This window comes from Centruroides vittatus, unplaced genomic scaffold (genome assembly GCF_030686945.1).
Source record: "Centruroides vittatus isolate TY-2023 unplaced genomic scaffold, ASM3068694v2 contig_1154, whole genome shotgun sequence".
NCBI lineage: Eukaryota > Metazoa > Arthropoda > Arachnida > Scorpiones > Buthidae > Centruroides > Centruroides vittatus.
This window is the reverse complement of record NW_027120741.1, coordinates 2,729,146-2,741,677: the sequence shown is the minus strand read 5'-3', so window position 1 is coordinate 2,741,677 and position 12,532 is coordinate 2,729,146. Positions and strand designations below refer to the sequence as shown.

Sequence of the window (12,532 nt, the reverse complement as noted above, 5' to 3'; positions counted from 1 at the left end):
GAATGAGGAGAAACAAGTCTAGCCTAAGACTGTGTTGTTAGAAGCAAGAAAGAGATATTGGTGTGTATTAAATTGTAAATAGTCGTCAAATGAATGGACTTAAACTGGGTTCAAGGAGTCGTAAGGTGTTCTTTTTGATTGACCAGAAACTGGATGGCACGATCTGAAATTTACTTATGGGATGGACAATAGTGCAGGTTGTGCAAAGACTTTGTTCTATGAATTTTCAGTGGAGGTTGCCACACATTATCCACAAATGATATTATGATACCTAAAATTATTTTAAAATCCTGGTATTTAATTAATACAATTTAATATTTTTACAGCAGCTATCAATATACTAAGTTTGATGCTAAATATAAAAACAAACAAAAAAAGTTTATATTCAACATTTTGTCATATAAATAAAATTATTAAAATATTTCAAAAATATGAATATGAATACGGCATTAAAAATATAAATATATATTATATTTATATATTTTTTTAATTAAAATGTTCTATTTATTATTTTTTCAAAGAATTATAATTTTAAGAAATTTAAAATTTTTGAGAAACATTTTTAAATTTATAAATTATGATTTTTAAAAGATATTATCAGAAAATTTTTTTACAAAAAACAATAAATAATAATAATAAAAAATGTTCTACTCTTCCAGAAATTGGGAAAGTAAATAAAATAACAAACACACTAACCTTATGTTTCTTCCAGCAGGATGGTAGGAGAAACATAAGGTTAGTGTGTTCGTTATTTTAATAATTACAGAAAAAATAAAATAAGAGTTTGTGAACTCAAAGTATGCAAACTAAAAATAGACCTATTAAAATGCAGATTTTATATTTCCTAACATTGACAATAGTTAGAATGAAAATAAACAGTTAAAAAAAGATTTCAATTATAAATTCTAATAACAAGATTACAAAAAAGCACATATGATTTGATTAAAAATAAAATTGCAATCAAGATTTTCATAAAGGAAAGCAAATATATAATTATAATTTTTCCATTTTCTATTTATTTTTTAAAAAGTTGTTTATAATTTCAATAATTTTTTGATAGATTTATTGCAGTTTAAATTTTTAATCTATGTTTAATTAACATCTTTCCAGATAAAAAAAAATAAATGAAGTATATTAAAATTAATTTATGATTATTTAATAGAATATGAACACTTCATATTCTAATAAAGTATCAACTACTTGTAACTACCTGTATATATATAATTTTTTTCAGACATACTACACAATAAATGCACAATGGCCCTTTCGACTTACGCGACGGACCCAGACATCACAGCTGACTTTAACAAAGCACGTATCATCCTCACCACCCCTCATCATGATCACCTCAAAGTGTTGGAGACAATGGAAATACTTAAGGCAGGTTGCAAGTCCAAATGCATTAATTTTAAAGAAGAAATGTCGCTTTCCATGGCATGGCACGTCTTAATGGACGATAGAATTTGATTTTATACTGGTTTTATAATGGTTTAAATTGAAACTAGTGTGCATTTTGAATCTCATACTAATATCTGACATTTGAATATCTTGGAATATGTGTGCATTTTGAAGCAGAAATCGAATGCCTTCTAAATTGAAATTCAAAAATTGAATGAACAGCTTGCAACAGATTTATGTAAAAGCCTGAAGAAGAGCCCTGAAGGGGCGTTGAAAACGTTTGCAATACAAGAACATTTTTGCTCCTGTTATTTGGTTTAAGTAAAGTTGATTTTATATTCATCCCGATGTGTTAAGAAGTTAAATAATTTTATTTATTTATTTAATTTTCATATGTACTCTCAAATTCAAATTCCTATAAATCCTACAAGTGGTCTGCCTTGAAATGTTCAAATGATATATGCAATAACATACTTAATATATAGCTGCTTATTATATAATACATTATATACAAACATACAAATACATAAAGTTAAAACTATTATAACACTAAGCAATTATTTTTCTAGGTTTTTCTGTATTTAGGTCTTGTTTATTATATATGGTATTTTTATTCTAAGTGTATTTGATTGATGATTTTCAATTAAAACTTAGATATTTGAAAAGTTTATTCAAATAAATAAATTAAATTTTTAAGAAAAAAAAAATACTCAATTATAGATTTTATATCTTTAAAAATTGTATATTTTTAAATTTTTTCGAAATGTAGTTGATTTTTATTATATCAACAATGAAATTCTGAAATTATTCTATAACAACTAAAATTTTTTTCAAATCCTGCTTGTATTGTAAAGAATTTATACACAAATATTTCTACATAAAACCAGCATGTAGGCATAATGCATTGAATGCTAAAGCCAATGAGTTATTGACAGTATAAGCAGATTTTGAAAAAAGGGATCTCTATATCTTCAAAGTTATAGATGAAAACATGTCACTTAACCAATATGCAGTTTAGAAGACATTGTCACAAACGTTTCATTTTTTCTGTCAGTAATTTATTGTAGATATAATTAGAAAAATAAGTAAAATGAAAACAAAAAAAAATGTTTGAGATGAACCTACCTAAAGTGCTATAAGTATTCAAAAACTTTAATAATAATTATACTTGTTCAACCAAAGATGCACTTCCTTATATGGATTGTAACTTCTAGGCCAATGAATTAAATACTGAAATTGTATTTTGTTCATTCACTTATTGTTTAAAAACCATTACACAAATGATATGCTTTACTATTGTTTTCAAACTTGAAAGTTATTACCGAGGTTGAGGCCAAAGTTTTTAATGCAAAAATGTGTACGTCGAACGTTCAGCACCACTTTCCTGTAAGCCTAGAAGTTTGGCAATAGCATTTGAAAAGTCAGTGGAATCATGCTTGACATTCCAAAGCCCATTGCCAAACTTCTAGGCTTACAGGAAAGCAGTGCTGAACATCCGACGTACACGTTTTTGTGTTTAAAACTTTGGCCTCAATCTTGCTAATTAATAATATATTTTAAATTATGTACAAATGTTACTTTAATTAACATAAAATAATTTCTAAACTTTATTTGCTTCATTTTTTAAACAGAATTAAAATGAAAATGTTATTTCATTAGCAAATTGACAAAGCAATGTTGTTGTGTTTAAACAAAATGAACATTACACAGTCAAGGTAAGAATATCATTTTAAACATTCTATTTTAGTTGTCAAAATTCACTTTATGATAAAGAAGAAAGCAACAGTTTAGAGCCCACCAGCATTATAAGTATTAAGTCATGTGTCTTAATCATCATGCAGACTGACTAACTTATCAAAAACAATTTTGAAAAGTTCATCTTTTGTTGGATAAACTATAAATATATAATAATAATAAAGGCTAAAATAAATTAAATAAAATAATTAAATAGTAAAAGATTTTAATATGAATAATTTCTGTAGTATATTTGATGTTTGAAGAGCTTTCTGAAATTTAGACAAGATTGAAGTGACAAAATGGCCAATGAGAAAGCTGTTGCCAAGAACAAATGCAATACCAATAGAGACAGTGTAGATGGGTATGTAAATAAGTTGAAAACAATAATAAAATTGTCGTTAACGTCATTAATTTTACTAAGAAAATTATACAGACTATGTATCCAATGACACAAGTTGAGAGATGATCACTAAGCTTTTATTTACTGTAAAGAACTAATACTGTATTTTACGGACTATAAGACGCACTTTTTTCTTCGAAAAATTGCCTCCAAAATTCAGGTGCATCTTATAGTCCGTAAAATACGGTATGTGCTAAAATTGTCAGGTTAGCTTCTAAATAGTTCTCTGAAAGTCATTCTATAGAATAGAGAAATTATCAGAAATTTATCTCCAAGTTTTAGTAGGAATGTCTAAATATACATATCAATTAGTGTAGACCAATGTTCAGAAAATGAACAGAAAAGAACTACAGGTGAAATATGAATTTGATGGTTTCCAGAAAAATCATGCTAGCAGATACATACAGCATGTAAAGACTATCACAAATTCTTAGTAAATTTAGACAAAGGAAAAACTTTTGATTGAGCTCATAATTGCAATTTAAAATTGATAACACACATCTGTTTTAAAACCAACTTTAAAACACAGATTATTTCCTGTGAATAACCTGCAACTTATATGTTATTATTTTTAAGTTCTATGATGTCTAACAATCTTCTTGTGTTCTCAATAAAAAAAAAATAACTAAACAATATTTAAAATTGGAAATTTTTAAATTATGAACATTTTAAAAAAATTTAGAATAAAATTTAATAATTTTATTTGAATACATTATGTGAAAATAGCATCATCAAATGCAAATATAAAAGTATACCATACAGTATATTGAAATCATTCTGTGTCAATATACAGAAGGCTTCAATATAGACATGCTATTAACTACTACTTTAATTAATGGTTAGTAACATTAATATAGTCCAAACTAATCCAGCAATCATTTGGTTTTAATTGAAAAGTGTTACAATTTACATTTAATTATTGGTTTGTTTTAATTATTAATGATCTTTATAGTTAATAATATGCTAAAACAATTAATATATATCTTATCTCTAATAATTTATACAATAGTTAATCTTATCCTTTTACTCATAAAGGACATTTATAAGATAAATTTTCTATAGTACTATCAGTAGAATATTACAAACATTACAACCTGTATAAATAACAAATTAAAAGCTAAATATTATGCCTGAAATTACTTCATTAGAATTAGGCTACAGATGAATACATATCTATTTATAGTTTGAAATGTTTAAATCATGAAATAAATATAACTAGTATAATTCTAACCTTGAAAGTTTTATCACAATACTGACTAATATTCAATAATAGTGTAACTCATAAAAATTTTAAAAACAGTAAAATGTAGAAACTATATCCAAAACTATTTCTTTATTTACATATTAATATTGATATATCCTTATGTATAATATTTTAAATTTTAAGAATTTAATATGCATTTGACATTTTTTGTTTTTATGTATATTATAATTTTGGGTTAATGATACCTATGGTTCCAAGATGGCAGCTCGTCTCTGATTCCAGCAAGAAAACCATGGGGACGCACATTCTAACCTATCCTAACCTAACCTATTCTAATAATTTTGTTGGTAATAATTATGGTAATTTATTAGAATAGGTTAGGTTAGAACGTGCGTCCCCACTGTTTCCTTGCTGGAATCAGAGACAAGCCGCCATCTTGGAACCATAGGTAACATTAACCTAATTTTGTAGTATATTATTTTTAAATATTTCATTTCATTTCAATTTTTTTCATTTCCTTGAATAAAATTTAAAATTTCATTCTCTTAGAACTTTTAGTAAAATTCATATAATATTGAACAAAACAAGATAAGAGATTAGTTGGGATAACAAAATAGCAATAATCTCTAACAGAAAACAAAAGTTGGAGAGTTATGATATTCAGTCTTGCTTGACTATGTATTTCTAATTATATCTGATGTTAAATGCTAATGATTTTCTCTATTTTATAACTTTAAAATCACATGGGACAGCAACATTAATTTAATCATTTAAATTAACATTGCTAATCGATAATTTAAATAATCAATTTCTCTTGTTATTTATTTTTTCTGAACTGTCATATATTTTGAGCACTTAAAAATATTTACTATCTACTTAGAAAGTAAACTGTTAGTTATTTTCTTTTATTACTTTTTGAATGCTGAAGTTTTAAATAAATGTTAAAGTTTTGTGATTATTATAATTGCATATTATATAAGATACTGAAATATTTGACATTGTTCAGGTTTAAATAAGAACAGTTGAAATTATCCATTCATTTAATACTCTAATTATTAATAAAATATTAAGACTATATTAAACAGAATGTAAAAAATTTATTTAAACAATGCAAAAATACTAAATACATAAAATTAATGTTTAACAAACTATAACTCATTTAAACTTAGAATTTGCCTAAACTTATTTTAGGGTTCTTAGAATTCTAAGATGTTACTAAAAAAGACAAATAACTTTCAATGAAACTAAAAGCATTTGTTACTTTTATCAGTTCAATAAAATGATAGTTTCTGGAATCAAAAGAAAAATATAGATATATTTTAAATTTTCCCATTATATTCATTTGTTAATTACGATAAAAATAAAAATCCTAAATTGAATAAATAATTTATTCATTACACAAAGAATTCTTGAGATTTTGAAAGTAACTTATGTGCTGTACAATGCAAGTTTATCATTCAAAATTGTCTATAATACATCATAGAAATGTTTTCTATAGGAAAAAATTTTAAATGATTCACTTGCAATGTTAAATGCTGTTATAGTGTTCACTCAATTCTAACATAGACCTACTTTGGACTTTTCTGGTCTCAAAAACAAAAGATGCACATTAAGATCAGGCAGAAATTCAATTCAATGAACCCTGCTTAATTGTTTGCTTTTCACTATACTCAGTAATTCATATGTATTATGACATTGATACATACATGATACAGGTCCCTTCTACTTTGGTTTTGGAATGATTTGGTAATCTTTTAAACTACAGTTATAGTCTGTCTATGACAAGAATCAACTTGAGAGGAACTTCATATGTGATGTCACTTCAGTTAAACCAATCAGCACATTCCCTAATGATGTCAGCACTTTTTGCTTAATATATCAGGAAATATATGAAACTTTTTATTTTCTCTCACTAGATGGCAGAATGACTTTTTCATTAATTATGTTAATGTTTTATAGCATTCATTAACTGTTAAGAATCACATGTTTAACTACTACTATAGCAAACCTCCTCGTATTCCAATGCCAGATGTGAAGCTTCCATAACACTGTTTATAATAGCTGTAGCATGTTTAAAAAATGAGGAAGAAACCAGAACTTGCCACAACTAAGCAATCAATGGCTGATGCTCATTGATTAATATCCACGTTGAATCTTTCCATAGACAGACTGTAGCCAAATGAACAATGCCCAACAGATGGATCTCTTATGAAGCTAAGTTTAAGCAGAGAATTCCACTATGCTGAAAAACACTTACACAGATATTTCAATGTGATACTATGTATCTGGTAAATTTCATGCTTCTACATACTGGTATGAAATCTTGTTAAGACATTGATTGTACAGTAATTTTGCCTGTAATTTTGTGTTGGTTCATAGACCCTTGTACAGTACCTGAAAATGGAGTCATAAACATGATCATCATGTAACACTATAAACATGAAAATAAAACACTTTTCAAATAATGCATTTATTACTGTTTAAATACATTAACTTTTTATGACTGTTTTCAGTGCAGGGTGAACATTGCAAGCTAACATTTTTTGGGGTTTTGAGGTCTCAAAAACAGTGTACATTACATTATAGAAAACACAGTACAGTCAAACCTGTTTTTATGCGCTCTTTTTATGTGCGATTTTTATTTGTGCGATTTTTTTAATGCGAATTTTTAATTTGTGCGGTATAGTTGGCGACTAGTTTCGTGCGATTCGTCATGTCTCACGTTGACTTATTATAGCTAAATAAACTTATTATAGCATAAATGCACTTATTATAGTAATATTATTGCACGAATATGCGAAAAATGAAATAATTTACTTTTTAAGTCAACAAAACACCACCTGGACAAAAATATGTAAAACAGACGATAGACCAGACGATGCAGTCAAGTGCTGACATCTGTTGTCAATAAATTCTATTTCGTACGGTTTTGAGTTATTTTCTATGTGAGACTTTTTTTATGCGGTCCCTGTTGACCGCATAAAAAAAATATTTTTTAATTGTATTGCGAAAACTATTATTTACAGCCATTCGTGAAGTTTCGTGAGATTTTTTTAATGCGTTTTTTTTTAATGCGGTCCCTATCCCCCGCATAAAAACAGGTTTGACTGTATTTCATATTTTCTTATGAATGTCAGTTAATGGCAACACAGCAATCACCTTATAATGCTTAATAGCATACTAATCCTTAGTATTATTGTTTTAAAAATAAACAAATTACTATTTTCATTGTTTTATTTTAACTGATCACAGGATATACTTGGTTAGTTGATTGACCAGTTAAAACTGTAGAGAGAACAGTTTCATATCATAAACAAATGGTATGACTTGATTAAAAAAATAATAGTAATACTATTAGAAAAATGAAAAAAGCTGAATACACTTTAATCAGACCTCAAACATATTCATAAAGATATTTGTGATGTTATAATTCACTATGAGATCTCTTATTAAAGTGTTCATTTTTATCTAATAATAACCAGTTGTTAAGTAGCAATTGTCCGATTATTAAAGTGTGTATATTTTTTTCATTTTTGATGAAAAACTGGAACTGTTGATTAAAAACACTTCACACCTCCAGCATATAAAATTTAATGAACGACCAAAGATTTTCAGCCACTTAGTTACAAAATTTTGTAACTTGTTCAATGTACAAAATTCACTCTCTCACCTGATGAAGTCCCCTTAAAGTGGCCGAAAACATTTGTGCAATCATTAAATTTTATGTATATAAAGAACTCAATAACCCAATATATATAAATAAATAACCAACCAACAGCCAAATTAATAGGGCAGGAATTATCCAGACCATATAATTTTCAAATTTAATATTTGTAGCATAATTCTTGCCCAATTAATTTGGCTGTTGGTTGGTTGTTTATTAAATTTTATGTACTGGAGTAAGCATTAGAAGCATGAAGTGTTTTTGATGAAAAGAATACAATTTATCAGTAATTACATTGGACCCCTTCAACTAAACTTTGCCAAAAGAAAAATTATTTATTGAAAGAATCTGAAGACTTATAAATCCTTTACAATTATAAATGTGAAAATTTGTTATACAGGTGTTCAATTTTGCATATCAGTATATCATTATTGGCAATCAAAATTTATTTTTCTTCTGTGCAGTTGTAAAAGTGCTTAACATTATGTTTTATCAATATATATATGCATGATAGCAAGTGTTAATATCTGTTTTCTGTATAAAAATAACTTTCTCAGTTTTATTTCTGTATAACAAATTTATGCTTCAAATTGATTCACTCTTCTACACTGTTGACTCAACATCAATTATTCTTATATCCTAACAGCAAAAAAAATTATAATATACAAACTTCTTATTAAATTTGACAATGGAAATGAATCAATTATGAAGGTATATACTTATATAAATATTAATGAAACTATTTACAACTATATAATAAAAGATAAATAAGCTATATTGATTACCAATATCATTATATATCACTATTGATAATAAATATTAGATTTTTAATACATCCTCCTTGTTTATCTGTTTATTATAAGACAGAAATATAAAAAACAAGAATTAGACAGATGGACAGAAAATATGATTAAAATGGAAAATAGAGAATTAAGATATAATAATATCCTACTAAAGGTAGCCCACATTTAGATATCAAAAGAAAAACTAATAGAAATATAAAAATATACAAAAGGATCTGGTCAAAACAGATTAAAAACATAGAAGAAAAATATAATACATATTAATATCAAATTTGTCGATTCAAGATTATACATACATTCTACAATATACTGTTTAAACATATATACAGTATATATATTTGAAGAATATTTCTCAGAAGAGATCTGGAAGCACTAAAAGCATTAGTTTTGACAGTTTCTCTCTTGTTCTGTCTTGTCCCCCTACAGGTGTAGCATTGGTATGTACTTCAAAATGGCAACCCCAATAGAAATTAATAAATTTAATTGTTATGAATGTAGTGATCTAAATTCCTATGATCATACATACTGCAAGAGTTAACACACACACACACACATATATAATTAATTTTAAAAAATTCAGATTTTTAGTTAGTTCTTATTCTGGTGTTTTCTGTTTATTTGCATTATCAGTTTCAATTTATTAATTAATCACTTCAACTAATTTTAATTAACACATCCCTAATTTTAACTAATCACCTAATTTTAACTAAACATCTTACTTTAATGTAAATTAAAATTTGCAACTATTAAATTAATCCTTAAAATGTGCAAACTTGCAGACATGCATGTGATACATCAAATATACAGTGTATTAAATTATTAATCAGCTGATTTTTATCTATTACTACTTTAGTAATGTCTTTTGAACCCAGTAGTATTCTGATTGCAAAAACTGATAAAATCATTAATAAAATTTTTAAAATTCTTTTTTTTTCTAATCTATTATATAAAATCACTTTTGATTCACTACACCTTACTCATTGAGATAAATCAAATACCAAAATGACAGTTAATAATAAAATAAAAAAACACAAGTTTATTTATTTCAACTGGTCATAGGATATAAAATATTTAGCCGATTGACCGACTAGTCTTTTAGACTATTGTAAAAGACCAATAGATTTGGTATTTTACAACAGATGGCCGATTAGATTTTTAATTTAAACTTTAATGTAAAAATTCTGATGAGTTCTAAAATCAATTTTCAATTACTTTAAACAAATTTAATATAAAAATATTTTTGTAATTTTTTAATATATGTTACTTAAAAATACATTTTTTAATTCTGCTGTTTTAGCAACAACATTGAATTCTTCAAATAGCTAACATATAATTTGAAAACAACAACTGGAAATACTATAAATGATTAAGACCTTTCAGGTGATTATATCTAAGAAAAAATCTACAACAATTTAAAAAAAATAAAATAAATTGTTCAATTAATGATATTGAATTATTATATATAAAAGTTATATTTAAAAATATGGAGAAAAGTTTTAAGACATTATGTGAAGTTTTTAAGTGGAGCAAAAGGAAAAGACAATAAATTCTCAGTGTAAGATTTAATAAAGACTTCAGTTTAACTATTTATAGCTGCTTATACATGTTGATGACATCTTGGTGCTTGCACTTTTCAGTAATGAGTTTATCAATGTAGAATTAATTTACGATTTATTAAAAAATGAAAATTTTAGCGTTTATTGTTGTTGATCTTATATATATAGTTACAACAATTGATGATAATTTATCTTAACATTAATAATACATTGAAACAAACTGAAATTGACTAATATTAGTCAATTTCAGTTTGTAAATCATATCCCAATCTAGTCTTATACGTGTATGTCAATATCAATAGATTATTATTAATAAGTTCAACCTAGTTTGAAAATTAGAATGTTAGGCGTAGATTTGGTAATGAAACAATATAATTCATTAGTAATGTATATTAATAAATAATAAACGGCATAACTATGACTATCAAACTGTAGAACGAGTTAAAGATACGAATTTTTACTTACACGTGTTTAGAAGCAGTTAAGTAAAACTGAGCTGTTATTATCTCACCCTCAGTTAATTCTCTAACGACTGAGTTAAGCAATAAAACAAAACTCGATTTTAATCATAAATATTTGTATAAACTAGAAAACGTCATAATATGTCATCATCAATCGTACGATTGCCAAGCTGGCGTGTCGAAAGAGGATACTAGGGAATTACCATAGCATAATTACACAGCAGAGCCTATTGGTTACCGAATGATGGAGACCGCCTAGCTGGCATTTTCTGACAGGTGGATTTTTCCAACGAGATAAACTCTGATAAAGCGCCTTCTATAAACAAATCTTCGAAGCCAATGAATCACCTACGACATGAACTTTGTACTAAAATATATAGATTTACTATCCGAACTGTTGCGAAATTTCCCGTTCTATGGTCATTGAACAAGTCGGTTCAATTGTTTATTTCAAACGCAATTACTTTAACTGTTGTAACACTCTTAAATTTAAAGTAAAAGAAAGAACGATTCTTTTCCTATATTATGGACTAAATTTAGTACAGAATTGGGTCAAGTCAATTGGAGAAACGTTCTTTTTTTATTCTAAATTCTTTTTCTAAAAATTTAATCCTCTCTGCAATTTTTTCTTGCATTTTTTAAAGTAAAAAATCTGCTTTTAATTACCAATTTAAATGTTTTCATTTTAAAAATTTGAAGAATGAGATATAAAATGCATTAAATAATCTTAATAAATATTTAGTTCGGTATCTTATCTGAATTATGTACTCCCTGAATTTTACTACGACTAAATTTACATTCCCACGGGTACAGTACAGTACATTCCACTTAAATTCCTAAAAGCCATTATAACAGAATAAGTAGAGAACCAGACTGTTAATGGGTTGTAAAAACACTAATTTAGGTCTTTCTAATTACTATAGATTCTTTATCTCATTTAATAAAGTTTGAATAACACTAAAAAAAAACACTTAAATGAAAGTTCAGTCTTTATATCTCTTTGAAATAAGCGCGATGATTTTAATTCATTGAGAAAGAAATTAACTAAATGTGTCGTTGGCTTCTGTAATGATTTACGTTAATTGACGCACTCTAAATCTTATCTTAGAATTTTAAATAGAATTGTAAGTAATTTACGCTTAAATCTTATCAAAGTTCAATTTTTTATTTTTAAAAATATTCTTTTAATTTACGCTATACGGTACGTCGCAGTTTATATCTTAATACAAGCTTCAACGCAGAGCGTAACTAATATTTATTAATTGTTTTTAGAAGAAAATTATATCGAGATATAAAAAATGTTCTTTAT

The 12,532-nt window shown here is 26.2% G+C and overlaps 1 protein-coding gene across 1 annotated transcript in view; it reads right to left on the bottom strand.

Annotated features, from left to right (window-relative positions):
* Positions 1 to 11,644, bottom strand: part of LOC136979363 (choline-phosphate cytidylyltransferase B-like) — a 50,690-nt gene extending 39,046 nt beyond the window's left edge. The window contains exon 1 of the mRNA XM_067275308.1: positions 11,228 to 11,644. The gene's annotated coding sequence lies outside the window, so the exon portion shown is untranslated. The remainder of the gene's footprint in view (positions 1 to 11,227) is intronic.
* Positions 11,645 to 12,532: the final 888 nt, after the last annotated feature.